The following is a 13,252-nucleotide window of genomic DNA, read 5'->3' on the forward strand; positions in this document are numbered from 1 at the left end:
TCATCTCATGTACCTCCTCTGTCTTTTTTTTTTTTTTTTTTTTTTTTTTTTTTTTTTTTTTTTTTTTTTTTGATTTTTCGAGACAGGGTTTCTCTGTGTAGCTTTGCACCTTTCCTGGATCTCACTCTGTAGTCCAGGCTGGCCTCAAACTCAAAAAGATCTGCCAGGCTCTGCCTCCCAAGTGCTGGGATTAAAGGCGTGCGCCACCACCGCCCGGCCCCTCCTCTGTTTTATTCATACATTTTTGTTAAAATTTTCTTTATTTTGAGATGGCTTCTGCCTGTGGCATCTAGTCAGGTCCCAGATTCTTGGATTCAACTGATCCTCCTGCCTCAGCTTTTTAATACCTGCACATACAGATATGTACCATGGTACTTAGTCTCCTCTTTAATCTTTTAAAAATATGTTTATGACTTTATTTTTAATTTTGAATATTTGCTGATTTGTGTGCATGAATACAGTATCAATGGAAGTAAGGTTCAATTCTCTAGAGTTGTAGTTACAAGCCATTGTGAGGTACGTGATGTATGTGGGTGCTGGAAATCAAACTCATGTCCTCTACAAGAGCAGTATATGCTTGTAAACACTGAGACATCCCTCCACCTCTTCTTCTTCTTCTTCTTCTTCTTCTTCTTCTTCTTCTTCTTCTTCTTCTTCTTCTTCTTCTTCTTCTTCTTCTTCTTCTTCTTCTTCTTCTTCTTTAATATTAAGTGCTTACTCTGCTTGTCTTTGATGTGGCTACTTGGTCAATACATAGCTCCTTCTTCCTTTTACCTTCCCTATTATCTACAACTGATACAGTGCAACCTTAAGCTGGTTTTGGATTTCTGAACTGCTCCACCCATTCATAGCTTTCCATCAATGTCTGATCCTCTGGAAATGAGCATTTCTGCTCAAACAGAGCATACTGTACCCATGCTTGATCTTCCTCTGTGGTTTTCTTCTTCTCTTACCCACGGTTTATTCAAATGCAGCTTGATTTTCTAGTGTTTCCCTTACTCATCCCTGACAAGTTAACTGAACAAAGATCCTGAATGTGGAGACCATACACTCAAACATTATTTTTTCTTCTAATTCTCAAATGACTTGGTCTTGCATCTATCATACCTCCTGGAGAAACCCCATTCAGATACAGGTTGAGTATCTACCACCTCTGAAATAACTCTGTATATCTAGGTCTTATAAAAGATAGCATGGCAGTGCCTAGTGACACCACAGGTTTTATAAAAGCATCAGATGTATCCCTAATCATTTTCTGTGCTTAGAATCCATGAAAGACCTACAATAACACAATGACAGAATTTATGATGAAAGGATGGTTCATGAGTGAGCTTCCTTTTTGTCTCTTCCTTTCTGCTTATACCTTCCATCCTAGTGCTGGATACACAGAATATCCTCCCAATACATTTCTCCAATAGATGAGAAAAATGAAGCTATGAAAAGGCAAGCAGTTTGGCTGAGACCATATGATAACTGAGAAGAAAAGCAATATTATTTGGACATCTTCCCATTCAGCTTTGGGTCACATTTTCAAAGATGGAAGCATGGCTAGATGACTCCATCGCTTATAGGCCTGTTGTGTGGCAGAACACATGGTACAGAACACATGCAGGACAAAGCTGTTTGCCTCAGGGCAGCCAGGAAGCAGACACACCCATTAAGTGACAAATTCAAAGACCTGCTTCTTCCAACAATACCCCATTTCCTAATAACCCATTCAGCTGTTAACCCATCTGTGGAAGGTAGCAAGCACCCTCATGATTCCCACCACCTCTCAAAGTGCCACCAGATATGGGCCAAAACATTAGCACATATTCTATCAAACTACAATGAATACCAACCTATTCTATGCTGCCTCAATCTCATTGTTCTGAGTTCACTGTCTGTGTATTCATATCACCAGCAATTACCAAGGACTGTGCTGATGTGGCAAAGTCTGGAACTGGATGCATTTTTCCTTGTTTCAAAATTACCTCCATTCAAAAGAATAATTTGAAAGCACACATGCATGCATGAATGAACCCTCTGAAGATGCCTCAGATAGGGGCTGGGACCTTCACCCCCACCTTAGTTATTAGGAATGTTCATGGATGAATAAGCTGGTATCAAGAACACCAATGCCTTTTTGTAACTGCCTTCTTATTTCACCTTGCCATGCTTTCTTTTAAGGCAGCTGCACTAAATATAGAAGGCCCAGCAAATCTCAATGACCTACTTAATAACATATCCCCTTTGTGCTTCCAACCCTTCTTTCATAAAGACACCAGTTTGAATAACTATGTTCTTCTTTCATGGCCCTAACTCCAGATGCATAATAAAAACAGCATGGGTCATCTTCAATGCACTTTTTAGTAGATAGAGCAAAACCCATATGATTTAGAAAGACGTCAACAAATTTTAGTACTTTGGCTCTTTGTATTTCCAAACATTTATATATCTTCTGCACATCTACTCTTTCCATGAAGTCACTTATTGTGTTGCTTTGGCAAAATACCTGAAAAAGAAATTTAAGGCTGGAGCTTTTTTTTCCTCTCACAGTTTGGAGATGCAACCCATCATGATGGGACAGCCTGGTGGTATGAGTTTGATTCAGCTGGTTAGAATGTTGGCATTACCCTGCTTTCTCTACTTTATTCAGCCTAGGGGTCTGGCCCCTAGGATGATATAACCACATTTAGGGTAGGTCTTCCTTCCTCTGATCACCCAACCTAGAAATCCCTTCATAGATAACTCTGGTGTTTGTTTCTGTGCTTACTCTAAACCCTGTCAACTTCACAATGAAGATCAACTATCACATTTCTATTATAGAACTTAACTTCCTGCATACTATTTCTCAAAGTTTGAAGTGGGTGAGAGAAAAATCCTCCACTTGATCCCATCATCTTAATTTGAGAAGACATCATTGTGTGGAATTTAATTTGAGATCCCCACTCTTCTAAGTTTCACCTTATTAAATATCAACCCCATATGCATATAAAGTCTTAAGGTATCAGTGATTCAGGTTTCTGTTGCAGCTGAGACAATGACCATAGGGTAAGAGGCAGCAAATGAAAAGCAAGACTGTAAACAGAAAGGAAAGGAAGGTGGGATGAGAGAAAGGCATTGATGAATTCTTTGTGTTCCAGAACAGTGGTTGGCTATATATAAAAACCATTTGAAAAATGTGAAAAAGTACAAATACACAAACTTTTTTCTAGATCAGTTAATTCTCAAACTCTAGAAATCAATCTCAGACATCGGAACATTTTCAAATGTCCCATGTGTTTCCAACACTCAGATAAAGTAAAGAATCACTTCTGTAATATTCACAGCTGTTAGAAGTAGGCTCTCAGAAGCTCATATTTGTCTTTCATCTCAGCAAATAATAATAATAATAATAATAATAATAATAAATAATAATAATAAATCTCCCTAGGAAAAATTCCTTGCATCTTCTTAACTTTTTGGTTTCATTTACTTTCTCATGCTAGCTTTCTTGTCTTCTGTGTAAACATCTTACAGCTAATTATGAGCAAAAACCTAACATTCCCTCTTTATTGCATATATTATGTATCATGTCCCTGTTTTTAAATGAATATATTTTCCAATGTCTCTTCCACTGAAGCATCCTCAACTCGAAGCTAGATTCTGAGCAGCAAGGATCCATGAGAGCATGTGACAGATGACAGGGCTGTCTTTCCTTTTTCATTTCATCACCTTTTACTTTAAAACATTTATAATTGCACTGTCACAAAGGGTGCCCTGAGAGCACCAACACCTTGGAACTTTCTTGGCTGCTTTCTTTCCTATTGCTGTCCTCACAAAGGCTCAGCAGATATAAAGATAGCCTTTTCTGTCTTACACCCCAGGAACAGCAGGGTTATTTTTTCCTGTTTCCATTGTTGGCACTGTCATGTGTCCCAGAGAAAAAAGGAAGTTAATGTTGTGAGGCTAGGGCCTTTACATTATTAAATTTGAGAATTATTACATAGACTGAGTTTGATTTCCTAGCAAAAGTTTTTACTTTTTCTTTCTTTATTGAAAGTAGATTCTTTTCCCATACAATCTATTCTGATTGTAGCTTTGCCTCCCACCATTCTTCCAAGTTCTTCTCTATTTCCTCTCCCATCCAGATTCACTCCCTTTCTGTCTCTCATTAGAAAAGAACAGGCTTCTAAGAGATAAACACCAAATAGGCCAAAATAAAATATGATGACGTAAAAACTTTCATACCAAAGTTGGACACAGCAACCTAACAGGAGGAAAACAGTCCCAAGAGCAGCCAAAAGAATCAGAGACACACTTGTTCTCATAGTCAGGAGTCCCATGAAAATAATTAAGCTAATAGCTAATATATATATATATATATATATATATATATATATATATATATATACAGAAAGGACCTAGTATAGATCCATATAGGTTCTGTGCTTGCTGCATAAGTCTCTGTGAGCTCATATATGCCTTGCTTAGTTGATTCAGAGGGCTGTGTTCTCCTGGTGTCCTCTATCCTCCCTGACTCATATGATCTTCTGCCCCCTCTAACCTGGGATTCCTTGAGGTCTGATGGTAGGGATTAGATGGAGACTTTCAACTTAGACTCTGTGTCAGAATAATGTCTGGCTGTAGCTCTCTACATCTGTTCCCATCAGCTGCTGGAGGAAGCCTCTAACAATGACTGGAGGAAGCACTGATCTATGAGCATAGCAGAATATCATTGGGAAGTATTTATTTATTTATTTATTTATTTATTTATTTATTTATTTATTTATTCCCCTGTAGTGTTTATTTGTACACTAGGACTCTGGGCTATCTACTCTCTGGTTTTTGGTTCCCAACAGTGTTTGGTTTGGGCTCCTTCTCATGAAGTGGGCCTTAAGTCAATTCAGACATTGTTTGGTTATTCCCACAAGTTCTATGCCACCATTGCCCTAGAATATTTTACAGGCAGGATACATTGTAGGTTAAAACTCTTGTGGCTGAATTGATATCCATGTTCCTCTTTCAGCAGCCTGCAGAGTACCCTCCCACACCAAAGAGATTAGAAGGTAGAGGTGAAGGCTCCATGTAGGCATCAGCTAGACTTCTCCATGTTCAGTGCATTGTATGGATGCTTTATTAGGCAATTGGACCCTGATATTAGTTTGTGGAGACTAACCCTTTGTCTTAACATCCTGGGTTGTTACCCCATTGGCCAATAATAAAATACCCCCTAGTACCTCCACTGGAAGCCTTGCCTGGCTACAAGAATTGGCCAGTTGAGATACCATATCTTCTATTACTAGGAGTCCTCATTAGGATCATCACCTTCATTGATTACAGAAAGTTTCCACTGCTCTAGATTTCCACACCATCTCCCAAATGTCCCCCAGTTCCAACTGTCTCTCCTCACACTGTCTCCCTCCTTCCCAACTGTGGTGATATTGTGTTCCCCAATAAATTGTGCACCATAATAAACTTATCTGGGGTCAGAAAACAAAACAGCCACTAGACAGACATACAGGCCAGAAAATGGTGGCACACACAGCTTTAATCCTAGCATTCCAAAGGCAGAGATCCGTCTGGATCTCTGTGAGTTCAAAGCCACACTGGAAAGAGCCAGGCATGGTGACACATGCCTTTAATCCCAGGAAGTGATGGCAAGAAGCAGAAAGGTATATAAGGTGTGAGGACCAGGAACTAGAGCCTGGTTAAACTTTTAGGCTTTTCAGCAGCAGTTAAGCTGAGATCCATTTGAATGAGGACTCAGAGGTTTCCAGTCTGAGGAAACAGGATCAGCTGAGGAATTGGCGAGGCAAAGTTGGCTGTGACTTGTGTTGTCTCTCTGGTCTTCCAGCATTCATCCCAAGACCTGGCTTCAGGTTTGTTTTTATTAGTAAGACCTTCTAACAATTCCTGTTACACCCAACTTCCCTCACATTCTTTTCCAACCCATTCCTAGTCAACCTATAAAATCTTTTCTAATTCCCCTTCCCAGAGAGAACTGTGCATCCCTCCTAGACCCCTCCTCTACCTATCCTCTCTCTGTCTGTGGATTGTAGCTTGGTTATCATTTGCTTAACAAGTAATATGTACTTATAAGTGAATACAAATCATATTTGTCTTTCTGGGTCTGAGTTAACTGAGGATGATTTTTTTCTAGTTCCATATATTGGCCTGCAAATTTCATGATGTCAGTTTTTTTTTAAACAGCTGAGTAGCACTACATTCTATATATCTACAACATTTTCCTCCTTAATTCTTTTATTAAGGGACATCTAGGTTGTTTCCATGTTCTGGCTATTACAGATTACACTGCAATGAACATGGTTGAGCATGTGTCCTAGTGGTGGGGTGGAGCATCTTTTGGGTATATGTCCAAGAGTGGTACAGCTGGAACTTGAGTTAGGTCATTTCCCATCCCTTTGAGGAACCGCTATATTGATTTCCATAATGGCTGTATAAGTTTGCACTCACACAAGCAATGGAGGAGTGTTCCCCTTGTTCCACATCCTTAACAGGAAGTTGTTCATTGTTTTTTTTTGTTTGTTTGTTTGTTTGTTTCCCTTTGGCTCTTTTGTGAGTTCTACCACCCATCTCCCAAATAAATCACATGGAGGCTTATTCTTTTTATGAATGCTTGGCCTTAGCTTGGCTTGTTTCTAGTCAGCTTTTCTTAGCTTAAAATATGTCATCTACCTTTTGCCTCTGGGCTGTGGTGATATTATGTTCCCCAATATATTGTGCACCCTAATAAATTTGTCTCGGGTCAGAGAACAGAACAGCCACTAGACAGACATAGAGGCCAGAAAATGGTGGCACTCACACCTTTAATCCTAGCCTTCTGGAGGCAGAGATCTATCAGGATCTCTGTGAGTTCAAAGCCACACTGGAAACAGGCATGGTGACACATGCCTTTAATCCCAGGAAGTAATGGCAAAAAGCAGAAAGGTATATAAGGCATGAAAACCAGGAAATAGAGCTGGTTAAGCTTTTAGGCTTTTGTGGAGCAGTTCAGCTGAGATTTATTCTGGATGAGGACTCAGAAGCTTCAATTCTGAGGAAACAGGATCAACTGACTGAGGAATTGGCAAGGAGAGGTGTCTGTGGCTTGTTTTTATCTGATCTTCCAGCATTCACTCCAATACCTTGCTCCAGGTTTATTTTTATTAATAAGATCTTTTTTTTCACAGTTACAATATATAGTCTCTTTATAATAAGACTTTTTAAGATTCGTACTACACTGGGCTTTTACCTTTTACTATTTCAATATACCTTTTTTAAAATTCTTACTCCATGGCTTGCTGTGTAGCTGGGTGGATGGGTCCTAGAGTCCTCCTCTCCTTATTCTTTTGTTCCCCTACCTTTCTTCCCAGATTTCTCCTATTTATCCTCTTTGCCTGTGAACCCTGCCTATTCTTCCCCCTGCCTTTCTATTGGCAATTCTTTATTAGACCAATCAGGTGTTTTAGACAGGCAAAGTAACATAGCTTCATAGAGTTAAACAAATACAATGTAAAAGAGTGCAACACATCTTTGCATCATTAAAACAAATGTTCCACAGCATAAACAAAATATCATATCTTAAAATAATGTTCCACAACACCAGCATGAGCTGACACTTGTGTTGTTGACATGGCCATTCTCACCTTTGTAAGATGGAATCTCAAAATAGTTTTGGTTTGCATTTCCTTTACAGCTAAGGGTGTTGAACATTTCTTTAAGGGTTTCTTAGCCCTTGAATATTCCTCAATTGAGACTTCTCTGTTTATATCTGTACCTAATTTTTCAATTGAATTATTTGTTTTTTTGATTTCTAGTTTCTTGAGTTCTTTATATATTTTGGATATTAGTCCTCTATCAGGTGTGGAGTTGGTAAAAGTATTTTCCCATTTTGTAGGCTGCTGCTTTGTTCTACTGACAGTGCCCTTTATCTTACAGAAGCTTTTTAGTTTCACGAGGTTCCATTTATTAATATTGATCTCAATGCCTCAGTTATCAGTGTTCTGTTCAGAAAGTCATCTCCTGTGCCAATGTGTTCAAGGCTATTGCTCATGTTCTTTTACATCAGGTTCAGTATATCTGGTATTAAGTTGAGGTCTGTGATTCACTTGAACTTGAGTTTTATGCAGGGCAATAAATACAAATATATTCACATTGTACATGCAGACATCCAGGTTGTTAGGACCATTTGTTGAAGATGCTGTCTTTTTTCCAGTGTGTATTTCTAGCTTGTTTATAAAAAACAGGTGTCTATATGGGTTTGCTTTGTGTATAGGTCTTCAGTTAAATCCCATTGTTCAGCCTTTAAGTTTTTATGCCAGTACCATGTGGTTTTAGTAGTATAGCTCTGTAGTACAACTTGAAATCAGGGATGATGATATCTCCAGCAGTTCTTTTATTATTTAGGATTGTTTTAGCTTTTTACCATATTTAAGTTTCATTACCTCTTGGGTTTTCCATTCAACTTTTAATGAAGTATCTGACATATAAGAATGTGGACAGAAAAAGGGAAGGCAAACCATGATCATCTTTATTCTCTGTCACCAAGCCTGCCAATATGGGCTCTGCTAGGAGCTTCTCTCCTTCTTGAAGACTTCATCAAAGATGGAGTTGTAACCATTAAACTCATGCAAGGCCATAAAAAATAAAATACTTTCTAACACACTGAAGTACCTGAGGACATTTTCTTAAATAACTTAATGACACATAGGGTATTCTCATTACCTGTTAAATAAACATGAAAACTAAAGACTCAGTGAAGAGTGAGTCTGCCCTCAATGTCATTACAACTATAAGAGTATTGATATACACTCCTCTTCTGATATCATAATGGAAATTCACAATCTTGTATTAATTCATGTGTTGGATTTGCCTTCTGTTCTTCCAAACAATGTGTCAGCATATTTATAATGAACCAGGTATAATGCTGAACAAGCAGTACATTTCTCAATGGTAAGAAATTCTTCAAATAGATATCTCAGAGAAAAATAGAAGTTAGTCTTTTTTAATATTAGAGGACAATTTCCAAAGGAAACATGTTGTAAGTTCATTAAATTCAAATGACACAGCTTAATACCACACTCTGAGAATGGTTCTGAATGAATCAGACAACTACAGAACCAAGGATACTGTTGAAGACTGCTTCCTCTTGACTGTTGCCACTAGCATTATGTGCTACTTAGTTGACTTAACTAAGAAGTTGAAGTACACTCCCACATAAAGTTCATTCACTAGAATTATGTGCTACTTAGTTGACTTAACTAAGAAGTTGAAGTACACTCCCACATAAAGTTCTTTCCCAAGCTATGAATTCGAGACTTGAAATGTGCAAGGCAATGTGACGCTAGATCCAAGGCACAAATCATAAACCATGACACTCCAGATCTTTGTTGTCATTTGGGATTGTTACATTTAACAAGTTTCTGAAACCCAAGACTGACTCAAGCAATTCATAAGAATGTGATGTTAACTTTCTAAAGCTGTTATTGGGAACAGTGACCTTGAACTGTAAGTGATCAAAGAGAAACTAACATCATCAGTCATCTAAATGCTAATATTCATGTTTTCATCTTCAGTGTGTTTATAACAGTCACTCTTCTATACTCTGGCCTCTTCTGTACTCATTTTTAGAGATGATGCTTAAGTAAATCACCCATAAAGCAAGATGGCTATTAATTATTTACTTATCTGAGATCAAACCTTTTAGGCTTTCATTTAATTACTTATTTACAAATGAAAAACAACTCAGAAACCCACAATACATTAACCAAGAATATAAATTTCACATTTTTTCTCTTACAAAGATATTTTTAATTTTGGTGATCACAAATGCATATGTTTAAAAAGCTCCTTCTATAATGAATGCAACTCTGGCTCCAGTGTTTTTCCATTCTGTTAAAAAAGAATTCTGTGTCTGGCAATCCTATCCAATAGAGAATATACAAATTACTTCTAATATTCTGCCATGCCCTTCTTCTGGACTCTGTAGTTGTGATTCAGTTCCATTCCTCATTTCTGCTGTTTGCTGAATTGCTCCCATCCTATTCAATGAAATAGCCTTGATGCCCTGGCAAGTGTTAATATAACATGCAGATCTGATTGGACAAGCTAATCTTTACCCCCTTTGCCAAAGATGGCCTGTGGCATGCTGAGATTAGCCTACTGGTTCCATAAAATTTTTTGACTGAAGGGCTTGGTAAAACAATTGGCAGGGAATGTCATATGAACTATTATCTGACATTTAGTTCTCGCTTGAAAAGATATCTTTGCTCCTAATAAAGAGACATTGGAGAAGAGATTCACTTCTACTGTGAACTTTGATCAAGCCTAGACTTGTCACAGTTATTGTCTTCCTGTACAAGGATCAAGATGTCACATGGTAGAATAAGACCAAGTGGCACAGAGTTTGAAGTCTGGTCACCAGGCTGATCTCTCTCCATACCTGACCTTGTTTCAAAATCTGAAGCCATGTGTTTCTTAGCTCATTAGTTGAGCTTAAATTATCTTTTATTTTGTTTAAAACTTGAAGCACTTTGGAATCGTCTCTTGCTGGGTAATAATGCTATTGCACTCTGTAAAGATTTGTCACTTAAATTGGTTTAATAAAATGCTGATTGGTCAGTAGCCAGGCAGGAAGTATAGGTGGGGTGACCAGACTAGGAGAATTCTGGGAAGAAGAAGGACAGAGTCAGGAGTCACCAGCCAAATGCAGAGGAACCAAGATTTAAAAAAAAAACTGCACCAAGAAAATGTTCCCAGCCACATGGCTAAAAATAGATAAGAATTATGGGTTAATTTAAGTGTAAGAGCTAGTTAGTAGTAAGCCTGAGCTACCAGCTGATCATTTATAAATAATATTAAGCCTCCAAGTCAATTATTTGGGAAGTGGCTGCTGGGTATTTGAGAACAGGCAGGTGGGAGAGAAACTTCTGCCTATAGTCTCTTCTAGTAAATATTATCTTAGCCTCCTCTAGACATTAAAAACCATTTCCCTCTCACAAGGTTTGCTCTTAACACAGAATCATATTGCTTAATCCATCAGATCTTTCATGCTTGATTTGGATGGATGTAACATCCAGAATCTAAACTCATAGTGATATGAAGACTATGAATATATGGGGGTATGCACTTGCAATGTACCAAAGTAAAATTGTGTGTGGTATAAGATATCCAATATATTAAGAGTATTAGTAATTTGTTTTGAAGTTTACCTTCAAGCTGAGCATGGGAGTTCAGCACCATCCTCTGTAATACAGTGGGATTATGTCCCAACAAACAGAAACAAAATAGAAAAGAAAGGAAGAAAAGGAGAAGAGGAAAGACTGAACAAAGAAAGAAAAGAAGGGAAGGAGGGAGGAAAGATTTAGACACAAATTCAAATACATTGTGAAAGTTGTCAGTGTGAATCAGCTTCCAAGTTGCCAGTGGGCCTCTAAGCTGCCATGGCTCAAGTCCAGATTATGAAAATGGCAATAGTTCCAAAGCTCAACTTCCCACACAGGTGGCAAGCCAGTTTTCTGTACCTCTTCAGAAGGTTTAAGGGCTGTTCTCAAGATAGATAATTACATCTTTGATAAAGTAAAAATAAGGAATGGTATTTCTCAAAGCAGCAAAAGAAACTTCCCCTGTCAGGTGCTGTTTTAAAATATTCTGTGCTTTGGCTGTGGTGTAGGAAACTGAAGATTGGAATAACCAAAAGCTCTGTGAAATTTTCCCTAAATGCAGCATTTAGTGAGATAAGATGACAGAGGACAGGAGAAAAAAAATGTATCCTTTACGTGTACCTTAGAGAATGAGAGACACTGAAAATTACCTATATTTCAGTCAAGATGACTACGGGATTGTTTAGCTAGTCAGAAAAGACAACTGGAGAATATAGAGCACAAAGTGTCTCACATCCTCTGAGATCAGTACAAACAAAAGTCTAAAATTCTACAAGATTAAAAAGGACTGATAATAAAATTAGTAAAAGAAAGATTAAAAGCAGTTCCAGATAGGTCTTTTTTTTTTTTTATCAAATCTTACTCCAAAACATTTCCTTTAGTCCTTAAATATGTGTAACTTTATATTTGAACTCCAGCTTCAACTAAAAAGTCACAAAGTATATTTCTATTTTGTTTAAAATATTATTTATATCTATGTGTGTATGTCTGCATGAGTTTATGGGTACCATGTACATGCAGGTACCCTTGGACACTAGATGAGGGTGCAGGAGCCTCTAGAACAGGAGTTATAGGCAATTATGAGCTGTCCAATATGAATGCTGGGAACTGAGCCTGGTTTATCTGTAAGAGCAATTTGAACTCTTATCCTCCAAGACATCTCTCCAGCCCCATCAAAACACATTTAATTGTTTCTTATTTCTGAGAAACCAGATGTGCACTGGACAGAAGGCATAAAAATTCTTGCCATGATGTTAACTACCTACATGATCTTGAGGAAATACTTGAGCTCATGGCCATAATGTTCCCATGATACATTGAGGAGAATAAAGGCTGCCTTCTTAAGGGATGAATGTTCTACTATGTTACATAAAATTGCACTGGCAATATATTTACACAGTGCTTGCTGTATCCCAACAATTCAAGAAACTGAAGCGGTAGCCATTACTATAATGTCCTGTGTCTAAATCAGCAATAACATTCAACTTGGATCTCCTACAGAGAATGTGATTACACAGATTCAGAAAGATCTGGGTGACTGACCAAGGGAAAAACAATACCACCTTTCACTACAATATTTCTGGTCCCAGTTTTAGCCTATTGCTATCTTTGTACAGCATAAAATCCTTCCTCTGTTATTTGCACACTATGTGAAATTTGGGTTAAGTGGACAATAATAATTAGATGCATATAATGATAATATAATCAACTATATAACATAGTATTGTCAACTGAAACACATTCTTCTTCCCTATGTAGTTCTTATCGCATCTTTCCCTTGGACAGTATTATTGGAGAAATTATTTTGGCCACTCCACGTAGTTAAAAGGATATTTATTTAATGGCGAAACTCACAAATTAAGTAATGGGTAGGTCGCAGGGTCTGGGGAAGGTGTAATGCAGTCCAACGGTGTTCTCCGGAGCTCTACACAGTCAATCTGCACTGGTCAGCGTCCCGGCACGAGAGAGCGCCCAGAGCGAGCGCTGGCCCATCCAGCTCTCGGGTCCCCAGGCGCCTCCCCTCGCCCCGCCTCGTAGGCGTGACAGTTGCCAGAGTCTCAATGGGGGTTGGAACTTCCAGAACCAAGTTGGAATGGCTACCCACTACACAGTATTTTATAAATATT

The 13,252-nt window shown here is 38.2% G+C and overlaps 1 protein-coding gene across 1 annotated transcript in view; it reads right to left on the bottom strand.

The window, feature by feature from the left end:
* The window catches only part of LOC114689663 (metabotropic glutamate receptor 7), a 468,962-nt gene that overhangs the window by 98,944 nt on the left and 356,766 nt on the right, over positions 1 to 13,252 (bottom strand). The gene's annotated exons all lie outside the window — the stretch shown is intronic.

The sequence above is a fragment of the Peromyscus leucopus genome, chromosome X (assembly GCF_004664715.2).
Source record: "Peromyscus leucopus breed LL Stock chromosome X, UCI_PerLeu_2.1, whole genome shotgun sequence".
NCBI lineage: Eukaryota > Metazoa > Chordata > Mammalia > Rodentia > Cricetidae > Peromyscus > Peromyscus leucopus.